Raw genomic sequence first — 14,431 nt, 5'->3', positions numbered from 1 at the left:
CCAACCGTTGAACTATGGTTGCAGGTTGCATGGAGGCCTACTTTGGAAGCATGTTGAGATTTTCTTTTGGAAAGTTCTCTTCCTCTTTTACTGTTCTTGATTTCTTTTTAGTTAAGTTTAAAAAGGAAATGATCAAGAGTGACAAGCATTGTTGTGTATCAAATTTCCCTGCAAAAGTGTGCTTGTATTCTTGTCAACATCTCTCTGGAGTGTCCCCAGATTTATACTTAGGAATAATACCTACAGATTAAAACAGAAAATGTAAGTGCTATCAGGTATGGCAGCATTTGTAGAGAGAAATAGGTTATTAATAGGAAACATTAACCTGTCATTAGAACTGCTTCTGAAGCATAAAATCTCAATGTTAGCTTTGGGATTTGATTTTGGAATTTAGGACTACAATGCAGGCTAAGTTAGTGCCATATGTTTTCAAATAAATTTGTTCAAGGCGTCTGTGCGTATAGTGCAAGGATTTTTACCAGCCCAAATGTGAGCTATAAAACCATGGTAGAACAATGATTAATAGCAAGTAAGAAGCCTTAACCATATGTGTATTATGTATATTGGTTTTGTTGGGTCACTGAGGATGTGTTGACGCAGACTTGTCGAATGTCTAAATTCTGCTCCTATGCCATATGGTTCTTGTCTAATAAATAATAATTAGTGGAGGATTGAGAGTTTTTACACAATGATTAGTTAATGGTTGTTCCTGCTTACTTGCCAAAGTTGTAACTGAGTTAATCCATTGATACAATTTATTGTGTAGTTCCCAAACTGGGCAGTGCTGCAGTTTTCCAGAGTGCAGTAGCTTTATCAGCTATTCCAGATCAATGAAAATAAAATAAAATGCACTTTTGGGTTATATAAAATAAAACAGAAGTCTCAACAGGTCAGGCTGCATCTAGGGTAAGAAACAGTTAGCATTTCAGGTCAAGATATTCAGAAGGCAGATTAACCTGAATATTTCCAGTATTTTCTGTGTTCATTCCAGCTCATTAATCTTCTGCATGCATTTAAGAGAGTAGATGTGCCTTAATTTGACATCCCATCTGAAGGATACCACCTTTGACATTGCAGCATTCGCTTAGTACAATGCGGTTGTTGGCTGAAGTATTGCCATTTGCTTGGGCACAAGGTGCTGTATGTAACTGATTCCGAGCCAAACATTTCAGGGCTGCAGGTTAACCAGAGTTTGGGTGGGGTTGGGTGTATGAGATTTGAAGCCATGTACCAAATAATAACTAAGGTGTTGTCTAATCAGGAAGCAATAGCCATGGTTAACATTGCATTCCAGCAGCTAAATTATGATGGGCTTGTTAAGTAGCATGACAGTAACCAATGTTGTCTTTGGTTTGGTTGGCTAATCTTCAACGGCATTATAGCAATTGGGCATCCTTTGAACTCTACTGTTTTTAACTGAACCCAATCTTTTCTGACTCGATTCTGTTAGAGGTAGACTGATGTTGAGCGGTAAGATTATAATAAGTTATAGGAACAGAATTAGGCCATCTAGCCCATTGAGTCTACTATTTCATTACGATCCATTTCCTTTTCAGCCCTAATCTCTTGTCTTCTCCCCTGCTCCTTTCACACCCTAACTAATCAAGAATCTTTCAACTTCAACCTTAAATATACCGAATGACTTGGCCTCCACTGCCACCTGTGGCAACAAATCCCACAGAGTCAATTATCATGGAAAAGGATAGAATCAAAGAGGACCGGAAAATTTTTAATTGGGGAAAGGCAAATTATGAGGCTATAAGGCTAAAACTTGCGGGTGTGAATTGGGATGATGTTTTTGCAGGGAAATGTACTACGGACATGTGGTCGATGTTTAGGGATAAATTTGTCCCGGTGAGGAAGATAAAGAATGAAGGAACCATGGGTGACAAGTGAGGTGGAAAATCTAGTCAGGTGGAAGAAGGCAGCATACATGAGGTTTAGGAAGCAAGGATCAGATGGGTCTATTGAGGAATATAGGGAAGCAAGAAAGGAGCTTAAGAAGGGGCTGAGAAGAGCAAGAAGGGGGCATGAGAAGGCCTTGGCGAGTACGGTAAAGGAAAACCCCAAGGCATTCTTCAATTATGTGAAGAAAAAAAGGCTGACAGGAGTGAAGGTAGGACCGATTAGAGATAAAGGTGGGAAGATGTGCCTGGAGGCTGTGGAAGTGAGCGAGGTACTCAATGAATACTTCTCTTCGGTATTCACCAATGAGAGGGAACGATGATGGTGAGGACAATATGAGTGAGGTTGATGTTATGGAGCATGTTGATATTAAGGGAGAGGAGGTGTTGGAGTTGTTAAAATACATTAGGACAGATAAGTCCCAGGGGCCTGACGGAATATTCCCCAGGCTGCTCCACGAGGCGAGAGAAGAGATTGCTGAGCCTCTGGCTAGGATCTTTATGTCGTCATTGCCCACGGGAATGGTACCGGAGGATTGGAGAGAGGTGAATGTTGTTCCCTTGTTCAAAAAAGGTAGTAGGGATAGTCCGGGTAATTATAGACCAGTGAGCCTTACGTCTGTGGTGGGAAAGCTGTTGGAAAAGATTCTTAGAGATAGGATCTATGGGCATTTAGAGAATCATGGTCTGATCAGGGACAGTCAGCATGGCTTTGTGAAGGGCAGATCGTGTCTAACAAGCCTGATAGAGTTCTTTGAGGAGGTGACCAGGCATATAGATGAGGGTAGTGCAGTGGATGTGATCTATATGGATTTTAGTAAGGCATTTGACAAGGTTCCACATGGTAGGCTTATTCAGAAAGTTAGAAGGCATGGGATCCAGGGAAGTTTGGCCAGGTGGATTCAGAATTGGTTTGCCTGCAGAAGGCAGAGGGTGATGGTGGACGGAGTACATTCAGATTGGGGGATTGTGACTAGTGGTGTCCCACAAGGATCTGTTCTGGGACCTCTACTTTTCGTGATTTTTATTAACGACCTGGATGTGGGGGTAGAAGGGTGGATTGGCAAGTTTGCAGACGACACAGAGGTTGGTGGTGTTGTAGGTAGTGTAGAGGATTATCAAAGGTGGCAGAGAAACGTTGATAGGATGCAGCAGTGGGCTGAGAAGTGGCAGATGGAGTTCAACCCGGAGAAGTGTGAGGTGGTACACTTTGGAAGGACAAACTCCAAGGCAGAGTACAAAGTAAATGGCAGGTATACTTGGTAGTGTGGAGGAGCAGAGGGATCTCGGGGTACATGTCCACAGATCCCTGAAAGATGCCTCACAGGTAGATAGGGTAGTCAAGAAAGCTTGTGGGGTGTTAGCTTTCATAAGGCAAGGTACAGAGTATAAGAGTCGCGATGTAATGATGCAGCTCTATAAAACTCTGGTTAGGCCACAATTGGAGTACTGTGTCCAGTTCTGGTCACCTCACTATAGGAAGGATGTGGAAGCATTGGAAAGAGTACAGAGGAGATTTACCAGGATGCTGCCTGGTTTAGAAAGTATGCATTATGATCAGAGATTAAGGGAGCTAGGGCTTTACTCTTTGGAGAGAAGGAGGATGAGAGGAGACATGATAGAGGTGTACAAGATAATAAGAGGAATAGATAGAGTGGATAGCCAGCGCCTCTTCCCCAGGATACCACTGCTCAATACAAGAGGACATGGCTTTAAGGTAAGGGGTGGGAAGTTCAAGAGGGATATTAGAGGAAGGTTTTTTACTCAGAGAGTGGTTGGTGCGTGGAATGTGTGACGAGAGTACACATAGATTAAGATGTTAACTGTCCTATGCTGGCACCAGTGGGATCAGCAGTTGGTCTGCCACCTGTCTTCAGGAGAAAGAGAGATAAGGAAAACAATGGAGCAGCATTTGGAGGTGTTAATTAAGGGACAAAAGGAGAGCTGTCAAGAGCGCCCCCCCCCCCTTTGAACCCTGAACTGTTTGAAGTGATGGACAGGCAATACCCCAGCAGGGGGATAAAAAGGGACAGGTTCGCTGAGGCAGGACACACATGACACCCTGAGGTAACGAGACCCTGGAAGCGGTGCATCTCCCACAAGTCGGTGGGAGGTCTTGGAGGGCTGGTCGCGGGACCAAGCCATAGACGCACAGGGTGGAAAGGGACGATCGGCGGGAACCTGGTGTGTGTCCGCCCTTGCCTGGGTGCCAGGTTCACCGCAGAGAAACGATCGTATCTGGAAATGGAGGGGTCACGGTCGGTGACCCTAGAAAACATCACAAAGGGCTCGCCGGAAAGCTGACTGCAAAGAATATCGAAGGTCTGTGTGGAAGCCGTTTGAATATTCATTCGTTTTTGCACTCTCTCTCCTTCCCCCCACTGTCCATCTCCCACGGCAGTGATTACTGTGAACTGAAATCAATTGAACTGAGCTTTGCGTCACTTTGAAACTGGTCATTTACCCCTAGACGACGATAGAGCTTGATTGATCCTGTTATCCTAATTCTGTGTTCATGTGTGTTTATCATTGCTGAACTGTTGCATTTATTATCCTTTTGATTAGAGTACTGTATTGCTTGTTTCTTTAATAAAACTTTCTTAGTTCTAGTAATCCAGACTCCAACTGAGTGATCCATTTCTGCTGGTTTGGCAACCCAGTTACGGGGTACGTAACATAAGTGGGGTTCTCGTCTGCGATTTTGAACGCTAAATTTGGGACGGAGTAAATTGATTGGGTTAAAATTCCCGAAAGAAAGAAAAGACAAACAGCAGAAATGGAGGTTGAGGGATTTATAAAGGCGCCGACCTTGGAGGCATCAGAGGATGCCAGGAAAGCGGAATTGGTAGCTGTGGCCAAACGGTTGAATCTTGCTAAGGGGAAGTCGACAATGAGGAGAGAGGAGATACACAGAGCTATCGTAGAGCACTATGTATCTAAAGGTGTGTTTCCCCAAGGGGAGCTGGAGGTGGTGTCTATTGAAAAACCTGCTGGAGACGCGGTACAGGTGCAGCTTGAAAAACTGAGACTCGAGCATGAGTTCCGGGTACGGCAGTTAGAACACGAAGAGAAGCAGTTAGAAAGACAGTTGGAGCGAGAAGAGAGGGACAAACAGTTGGAGAGAGAAGAGAAAGAGAGGCAATGGGAGCGAGAAGAGAGAGCGAGGCAGTGGGAAAGGGAATTTGAGCTGGAGAAGTTAAAGATAAAGGCAGAGCAGGGGCCCGTGCCGAACCAAGGTGGAGGGTTCCGGGCGACCCAGGGGGTTAGGCTTGTTCCCCCATTTGATGATACCGACGTGGATCGGTACTTTCTCCATTTCGAAAAAGTTGCTACAAGTCAGGACTGGCCGAGGGATAAGTGGGCTGTTTTGCTTCAGAGTGTCCTGAAAGGGAAAGCCCAACAAGCTTACTCAGCTTTGTCCGCGGAAGATGCCCAGAGGTATGAGGTGGTGAAAGAGGCTATCCTCAGAATTTATGAGTTGGTCCCGGAGGCATACCGGCAGAGGTTCCGGAATGCGAGGAAGCAGTGGGACCGCACGTATTTGGAGTTTGCCTGTGAGATGCAGACATATTGTGAGCGTTGGTGCGCCTCAAAGGGTGTAAATGGGGATTATGACAGACTGCTACAACTGATCCTGATTGAGCAGTTTAAAGGTTGTGTCCCTGAGGGTATGAGACCCTACCTAGATGAGAAAGAGGCAGCCACGTTAGCCGCAACTGCTAAGTTAGCGGATGAGTATGCGTTGACACATAAAATGAAGTTTGCCCCGAGTAAAGGCTACCAGAAGGGTAGTCAGGATGGCGGGGAGAGTCCGCCAGAAAAGTCAGAAAGTAAGCCAGGGACTAGTGAGAAGGATAAGGTAGACCGGGAGCAGTCTGGTAGGAAGTCTCCTGGGGTCGTCTGTTATAATTACGGGAAAGTCGGACACTTTGCGTCCAGGTGCTTTGCCCCAAAGAAGGAGACGGGAAAAGGAAAAATGGCGATTTTGACTGGCTGTATCGAGCTGGTAAACGAACCGCTAGGAGAAGAAAGGTCTGCCAAAGTTCAGGAAGGGCGCGAGAGGTTTATCTCGGTTGGATTGGTGACAGTGAAGGAGGGATTAAACCCAGTTCCAGTGCAGATCTGGAGAGACACGGGAGCGTGTCAGTCATTGATATTGAAGAGTGTATTAGAGTTTAGCTCAGAGACCCAGACTGGGGAGGTCAAGGTCAAAGGTATTGGGGAAGGGATAGAGGCAGTCCGTTTGCACTAGATACACCTACAAAGCAACCTGGTCTCTGGACTAGTCACGATCGGGGTGAGGCCCGAACTACTGATGAAAAGCGTGGAGGTCTTGCTTGGTAATGACCTCGCCGGGGGAATCGTGTTCCCAGCCGTGAGATTGACAGGTCAGCCTGCCAGCATTGAGGCCCCGCCCATGGACTCACAGGTTCATCCCGGGGCTGCCGAAGTAAATTTAGCTGAGACGTTTCTGCCAGCCTTGTACGAGAAGGGGGTAGAAAATGAAAAGAAGGAGTGTAGTGAAACAGGAGGTAGCGAGGGAGCTGAGACAGACTTAGCATTAGCCAGGAAAGAATTTGTGCAGGCGCAGGAGCAAGACGAGGGGCTGATGGTTTTGGCGGAGACAGCTCTCTCTGACGCAGAATTAAGAAGGGAGCCAGTAGGCTATTGTGTGGAGGAGGAAGTGCTAAGGAGGAAAGGGAGACCAAGTACTGTACCCGCAGATGAGGAATGGGGGGTGGTGCAAAAGAGTTATGGGGATGAGATTTTTAACCTGGCCCACAAGGTACCCCTTGGTGGACATTTTGAGGTGCTGAAGGAAACAGTCAGCATGAAAGAGGTTTACTGGCTGCACAGGAGGAAAGATGTTGTTGATTATGGCAGACGCAAACTGAGACGGTCACAGGCTTTTGATATGCTAACAAACCTAGTCGGTGTTAGCGCGGAAATCAATGAAGCTAGGGTCCCCCGATAAGAAAAAAAAAACATTTTGAAAAGATGAGTATGGTATCGACCAGATGGGAGAAGGCTATTGTTTTGGCCAGCTCTGCTGATAAGGTCTCTCCCTTAATCCCCGAACAAAGCGACTCTTTAGGAGAAGTAATTAAACGACTCGCACACGTGTGTTTGATTGTCCCGAGGTGATGCAAGGAACTGGGACGTTGGGTGGTGTTTGTTACGCTAGGTCAGCCTAGTGAGCAATATCCCTATAGAATGAGTAATTCAGTGACGAAAGGGCTGACGAACACAGAGCTGTGTATTGGCGATGTAATACGGCTGTCTGAAGCCAGCTTGATAGTGAACCTTGAAAAAAATGAGTTCAGCCACACGAAGGTCACTTACCTGGGAATTGTGGTGACACAGGGGCAGCTGGCAGCGATGCACGCTAGGGTGCGGGCTATCTCTGACATCCCAACCCCGACAGACAAGAGGGCCCTCAGAAGGCTCTTGGAGATGGTGGGGTACTGTAGGAAGTTTTGCAATAACCTGCGGTTACTACCCCTCCCCCTCCTACTAAGCCCTTGCGAAAGAAAACTAAGTCGGAATGGGACGACCCTTGTTATTGTGGTCCGGGACGAAACCCAATGAGAGGTTACATTGATCGCAATTCATCAGTGTTTTTGGCCACTATGAAGTTTGCTAAGTTGGAGCCTGGTCTAAGGGATTATTAATAACACATATAAAGGGAACAGAAAATGTGATTGCTGACTATTTCTTGTGTTGACAATTTAAAATTCGCTGTATTAGCCAAATAGCTGATAAAGATGTATATTTGTGTGTATCAAATAATGTATTCATGTTTGTAATTTTTACCCCGGTAAAAACCCTTAAAGGTGAGAGGTGTGATGAGAGTACACATAGATTAAGATGTTAACTGTCCTGTGCTGACACCAGTGGGATCAGCAGTTGGTCTGCCACCTGTCTTCAGGAGAAAGAGAGATAAGGAAAACAATGGAGCAGCATTTGGAAATGTTAATTAAGGGACAGAAGGAGAGCTGTCAAGAGCGGCCCCCCCCTTTGAACCCTGAACTGTTTGAAGTGATGGACAGGCGATACCCCAGCAGGGGGATAAAAAGGGACAGGTTCGCTAAGGCAGGACACACACGACACCCCGATGTAACGAGACCCTGGAAGCAGCGCGTCTCCCACAAGTCAGTGGGAGATTTTGGAGGGCTGGTCGCGGGACCAAGCCATAGACGCACAGGGTGGAAAGGGACGATCGGTGGGAACCTGGTGTGTGTCCGCCCTTGCCTGGGTGCCAGGTTCACCGCAGAGAAACGATCGTATCTGGAAACGGAGGGGTCACGGTCGGTGACCTCAGAAAACATCACAAAGGGCTCGCCTGAAAGCTGACTGCGAAGAATATTGAAGGTCTGTGTGGAAGCCGTTTGAATATTCATTCGTTTTTGCTCTCTCTCTCCTTCCCCCCACTGTCCATCTCCCACGGCAGTGATTACTTTGAACTGAACTTTGCGTCATTTTGAAACTGGTCATTTACTCCTAGACGACGATAGAGCTTGATTGATCCTGTTATCCTAATTCTGTGTTCATGTGTGTTTATCATTGCTGAACTGTTGCATGTACTACCCTTTTGATTAGAGTACTGTGTTGCTTGTTTCTTTAATAAAACTTCCTTAGTTCTAGTAATCCAGACTCCAGCTGAATGATCCATTTCTGCTGGCTTGGCAACCCAGTTACGGGGTACGTAACAAATGCACTGCCTGAGTCAGTGGTGGAGGCAGATACACTAGTGAAGTTTAAGAGACTACTAGACAGATATATGGAGGAATCTAAGGTGGGGGCAGGGTTTGAGGGTCGGCACAACATTGTGGGTCGAAGGGCCTGTACTGTGCTGTTTGCTATGTACAGTTTGCTATGTTCTATGTCACCACTCTGACTGAAGAAATTCCTCCTCATCTCCATTCTAAATGGACATCCCCCTATTCTGAGGCTGTATCCTCTTGTCTTAGTCTCCCTCCCATTCTCTCCACTTCCACTCAAGGCCTTTCAACATTTGATAGATTTTAATGAAATCATCCCTCATTAAGAAAGTGGCCAGTGAGGGAGTGGAGCTTTGAGGCTTTGACTGGAGAGATTCTGGCAATTTTGGCAGTTGGTCTGTGCAATCAAGTCAATCAAGATTTGAATAGATCAGCAGAAAGCTGTTGATTAGACAATCAAAATTTGAATAGCTCAGACTCAGCAGAAAGCAGCTGATGGGACAATCGAGGTCAGGTGACCAAGCATTTTGAAAAGCTCAAACAGATAAATAGAGGGATAGCTCAAGTGAAGCAACCTGTGGAAAGCGGCCAGTGAGTGGGCCAGTGAAGGAGTGGAGCTTTGAGGCTTTGACTCGAGAGGCTTTGATGAGAAGAGGCAGGGGACAAGGTTGTTCACAGTTAGTCTTTACAACGTCTCCTGAGACGGTGATGTGCCTCTCATGTGAGATGTGGCAGTCTCGGGGGAGCGCCCTTCTCCCGCAGAGTCACATCTGCCAGAAGTGCATACAACTGGGCGACCTGGAAGACCATGTAAGGAATCTGGATCAGCAGCTGGATGACCTTCGACTCATAAGGGAGAATGAGGCAGTCATAGATGAGAGGTACAGGGAGGTTAGTCACACCTAGGCTGTCGGAAGCAGGTCGTTTGGTGACAGTCAGAAGGGGGAAAGCAAAGGTGGGCAGACAGATAGTGCAGAGCACCCCTGTAACCATTCTCCTGAATAATAAGTTTACCGTCCTGGATACTGTTGGCGGGGACGACTGACCAGGTGTGAGCCATGGTGGCAGGGCCTCCGGCACTGAGTCTGACCCGGTGGTGCAGAAGCATGGGGCAGAGAAAAGGAGAGCTGTCGTCATTGGAGACTGTATAGTCAGGGGAGCAGACAGGAGATGTCGTGGACGTGAGAAGGACACCCGCATGGTTTGTTGCCTCCCGGGTGCCAGGGTCCGGGATGTCTCTGACCGGGTGCACGACATCCTGGTACGAGAGGGAAAGCAACCAGAAGTCGTGATACATGTTGGGACCAACGACATAGGCAGGAAGAGGGATGAGGTCCTGAAGTGTGAGTTTCGGGAACTAGGCAGAAGGCTAAAGAACAGGACCTCAAGGGTGGCGTTCTCAGGATTGCTGCCAGTGCTACGTGACAGTGATGGTAAGAATTGGAGGAGATGGCAGTTGAATGCGTGGCTGAGGAGTTGGTGCAGGGAGCAAGATTTCAGATTTTTGGATCATTGGGATCTCTTCTGGGAAAAGTGGGACCTGTACAGATTGGATGGGTTGCACCTGAACTCGAGGGGGAGCAATATTCTTGCAGGTAGGTTCGCTAGCATGGTTCGGGAGTGTTTAAACCCATTTGCAAGGGGGATGGGACCCAGAGCGATAGAGCAGTGAAAGAAGTGCATGGAGTAAAGTCAGATCTAACATATAGAGAGGCTTTGAGGAAAGAGAAGCAGAATAAATGGTGTAAAGACAGTAAGGTAGAAGGGCTGAAATGTGTGTACCTCAATGCAAGAAGCATCAGGAACAAAGGTGATGAACTGACAGCTTGGATACATACATGGAATTATGATGTAGTGGCCATTACAGAGCCTTGGCTGGCACCAGGGCAGGAATGGATTCTCAATATTCCTGGATTTCAGTACTTTAAAAGGATAGAGAGGGTGGAAAAAGGGGAGAAGGGGTGGCATTACTGGTTAGGGATACTGTTACAGCCACAGAAAGGGTGGGTGATGTAGCAGGGTCCTCTTTTGAGTCAGTATGGGTGGAAGTCAGGAATAGGAAGGAAGCAGTTACTCTATTGGGGGTATTCTGTAGGCTCCCTGGTAGCAGCAGAGATACAGAGGAGCAGATTGGGAGGCAGATTTTGGAAAGGTGCAAAAATAACAGGGTTGTTATCATGGGTGATTTTAACTTCCCAGTTCTCAGTGAACAGAGGGAAAGGAGGTTAAGATCAATGAAGAATGTTTAATATTTAAGATGTCTAAAATCCCTAACACAGCACAAAATGCACTGTCTGCTGTTCAGTGTTTCTTGCAAAAACGTACTTTTGAGATTTGGACTCTTTCTAACAGACAGTTCAAGGCATAAGGAAGGTTGTGGGTGCATGGAACACACTGCTGGGGGGTGGTAGTAGAGACAGATTAGGAACATTTAGGAAACTTAGATAGGCACATGGATGATAGAAAAATAGAAGGCTATCTAGGAGGGAAGAGTTAGATTGATCTTGGAGTTGGCCCTTTGTGGACAGTCTTCTATGATTGCTATTATAACTTGCTTTTTGAAAACTCCTCCGAATCTGCTGGAAATGTAAGTGAATCAATGTTAGCGGTCTGTCCAAGGTATAATTAAACCTCCATTCAGCAATCCAGATCGCTTGCATGACCCACACCAAAACCCTGAAGCACCTGCTGGTTCTAGCTCTGTCATGGGAAGAGAACATCATGTGGAGAGCGGAACAGATTCAAAGGTCTTCTCAAAGCCTCAAGGAAATGCATTATCCATACTGACTGTTGGGAATTCTTGGCCTATGACTGCTCAGAAATGCAGAAGGACCAGGTGGGATGGTATTGAGAACCTCAATAGTGTGCACCAGATGTTCACAGAGCACGGCGTAAACAGTGGAAACTGACCATCTGTTGAGCACCTACTACACTGTTTGTAGTGAAGTCTGCAGGTCCCATGTTAGCCTCATCAGCCAACTGAAATCCCATAAAACCTGACTGGAAGTAAGTCCTTGTGATTGCAGCCTAGGAAGATAAAGAATGTTTATGATGGATGGAGTGTAGCAGGTTCAGAGACTGTAGGTTAAAGGGAATAATAATGGTGGAAGAATTGAAATTATCAACATCACACAGTTAGTAATGAATAGTTTGTTTCATTAGCAATGAAATTGGTGCCTGTTCTTACACTAAAACAAACTCTTAATTTCATTACTTTTACAACCAATTATTACCCTTCACTCCTCCTCATGGCCATTCTCTTGATCTTTTTTTCCCCCCTTACTTTCTAACTCCGACTCTATATCAGGGGATGGGCAAGCCATTAACATCCACTTCAGCCAGTAAGTTACACCTTGCCTTTTGTGAGGATCCATTCCATTCCTTCAGTTCCTCTGGCTCCGTTGCAATTGCTCTGATGTTGAGCTGTTCCATTCGGACATCTCTAATATTCCACCTTCATTAGTCATGGCTAACTGACTAGCTTACTGGACAGAGCCCTTGAATGTATAGTTCTTTTTCCTAAACACAAGGGATTCTGGGAATGCTGGAAATCTAGAGCAATATGCGAAATGCTGGAGGAAGTCAGTAGGTCAGGCAGGATTTATGGAGAGAAATAAACAGTTGACTATGTGGGCCTAGACCCTTGAGCAGGACTCATGAAGAGTTTCAACTCAAAATGTCGACTGTTTATTCCTCTCCATAGATGCTGTTTGACCCACTGAGTCATCTACTTCCTGCTCCTCTGCTTTCACTTCTTCTGGACATGGCACAAGCTGAGTTCCTGCGGTACTTAGCTTCCACCCCACACCAACCTCTGCAATCAGCAGATAATCCTTATCCTTTGCAATTTCTTCCAGCTCCAACAAGACAGCCACAGACACATATTCTCCTCCTTTTCAGCATTTTAAAGGAATCATGTCCTTCACAACTTCTTGGTCTACGCTTCTGTCCCCACCTATTCCATGTTGTATGGCACTTTTCCAGGTAGGCACAAGAGTTGCCATACCTGTCCTTTCACCTGTCACCATCCATATATCCAGATAGTCTATTCAGTGATCATCTTGCACTACTTCCAATCTGTGTTCATGGTATGGCCTCCTCTGCATTGGAGAAACCCAATGCTGATTGGGTGATTGTGTTTAGTCCACAGTCGTGACCCTGAGCCTCTGATTCCCTACCACTCTAATTCACTATCCCACATCCACTCTGATCTGTCCGTAGCCTCCTGATCAGTAAAATAAGGCCCAATGTAAGTTGGAATATGTCATCCTCTGTCTGGGAATATTGTGGCCTGCAAGACTTGATATTGAATTATCCAACATCTGATAATTTCTTTTTTTCTGTTTGTATCAGCACTGACCAATTTTACCAGCTATCTTCTTCTCCTGCTTTCTTCCTTTTGTATATTTATGTATGATTTCGGATTATCTTTTGTTGCACCATTGCCTTCCCTCACTTTTTCTGCTACCCAGACTAATCTGTTTCTCTCTTTCGGAATTCTGAGGAATCTCAGACTTGAAATGTTAACTTTTTCTCTTTGCATAGTTGTTGCCTGCTGATCTGCAGGGCTTATTCATTATTGTCTATTTCAATTTCAGGTGCCTAGTATCAGCCCTTTAAAAAGTTTCATTTTTAAGTAATTTGAAGTTGCAAATTTTACAGATGCAAAGATTTCTTTTCATTATTTTCCCATAGTACAACAATTCATACAATTGACTACTTTTGCGGTGATGATTATTAAGCAAAGCATCTCTGTGCATCTAGATGCATCCCACAAGCAGAAGAGAGGAACATGGTATTGGCTGAGGGGAAAGAAGAGCTCACACAAAAAGTTGGAGGAACTCAGCGGATCGGGCAGCACCTATGGAAAGGAATAAATAGTCGATGTTTTGGGCTGAAACCCTTCATCATGCAGCCAGACCTGTTGAGCTCCTCCTGTGTGTATTTACTGCCCCATTACACCAGTGGCATTTAGGGCAGCAATGAAGGGCTTCCTTCATCATGTCAGTAGCTTCCTCTCAGTTTTCCCTACTTTCAGTCATGCAAGTCTCTGCTGGAGACTCAGGAATACTATCACACTCATATGTAGATGGATTCTTCTTTGCTGTTTCCAAGAGGATCACAACCTTGTAGGGTTTGGAGGCTTGTGGTACCTCAATGACCCAGAGAGTTATGTTGGCTGGAGTCAGGGCATTAAACTTTGGCTCTCAGTAGGATCACCCATACCAAACAAGTTAAAGAATAGAGGCCAAGCTGAGAGAGGTCCACTGGTGAACAACAGAGAACCGGTCCACAGCTTTGGGGATTCAGCTCAGGGCTGACAACCCTGACCGGTAAAACAAAGTTGTGCGTGTGTGTGTGTGTTGCTCCAAATTTCCAGCATCTGCAGAATCTCTTGTGCCTAGGAAAGAGGAGCTCAGCAGTTTTTAACAAAAGCCCAGTGGTTGCAATATCAGAAATACATACAAGAAACTAAAGCTATTGGATTCTGCAGCAAAGAGACAAATGTATCAACCCAAAATGACAACTGATCCTTTGCTTTCACAGGTGCTGCCCCACCAGTTGAGTTCCTCCAGCAGTTTGTATTTTGTGTGCAGTTAGAGCAAAGGGGCGGGACATAAGATTCATGACTGATAAGTTATTGGCCAATTGCCTTACACCATTGGTGCCAGATCCATGAACAAAACCAGTTTTGTCATAGTGACATACAGCAGTATGGCATGCATTCAAGCTCTATGGCCCAGTGAGTCAATGGCGACCAGGGTGTCCATCCAGTTATTTGTGAATTGGCAGATTCTGTATAAA

The 14,431-nt window shown here is 45.8% G+C and overlaps 1 protein-coding gene across 3 annotated transcripts in view; it reads left to right on the top strand.

The window, feature by feature from the left end:
- ttc13 (tetratricopeptide repeat domain 13) overlaps positions 1-14,431 on the top strand; it is a 116,154-nt gene that overhangs the window by 6,078 nt on the left and 95,645 nt on the right. The gene's annotated exons all lie outside the window — the stretch shown is intronic.

The sequence above is a fragment of the Mobula birostris genome, chromosome 8, assembly GCF_030028105.1.
Source record: "Mobula birostris isolate sMobBir1 chromosome 8, sMobBir1.hap1, whole genome shotgun sequence".
NCBI classification, from domain to species: Eukaryota; Metazoa; Chordata; class Chondrichthyes; order Myliobatiformes; family Myliobatidae; genus Mobula; species Mobula birostris.
Note: the sequence above shows the minus strand (reverse complement) of the source record. Positions and strands in the feature narration are given on the sequence as shown.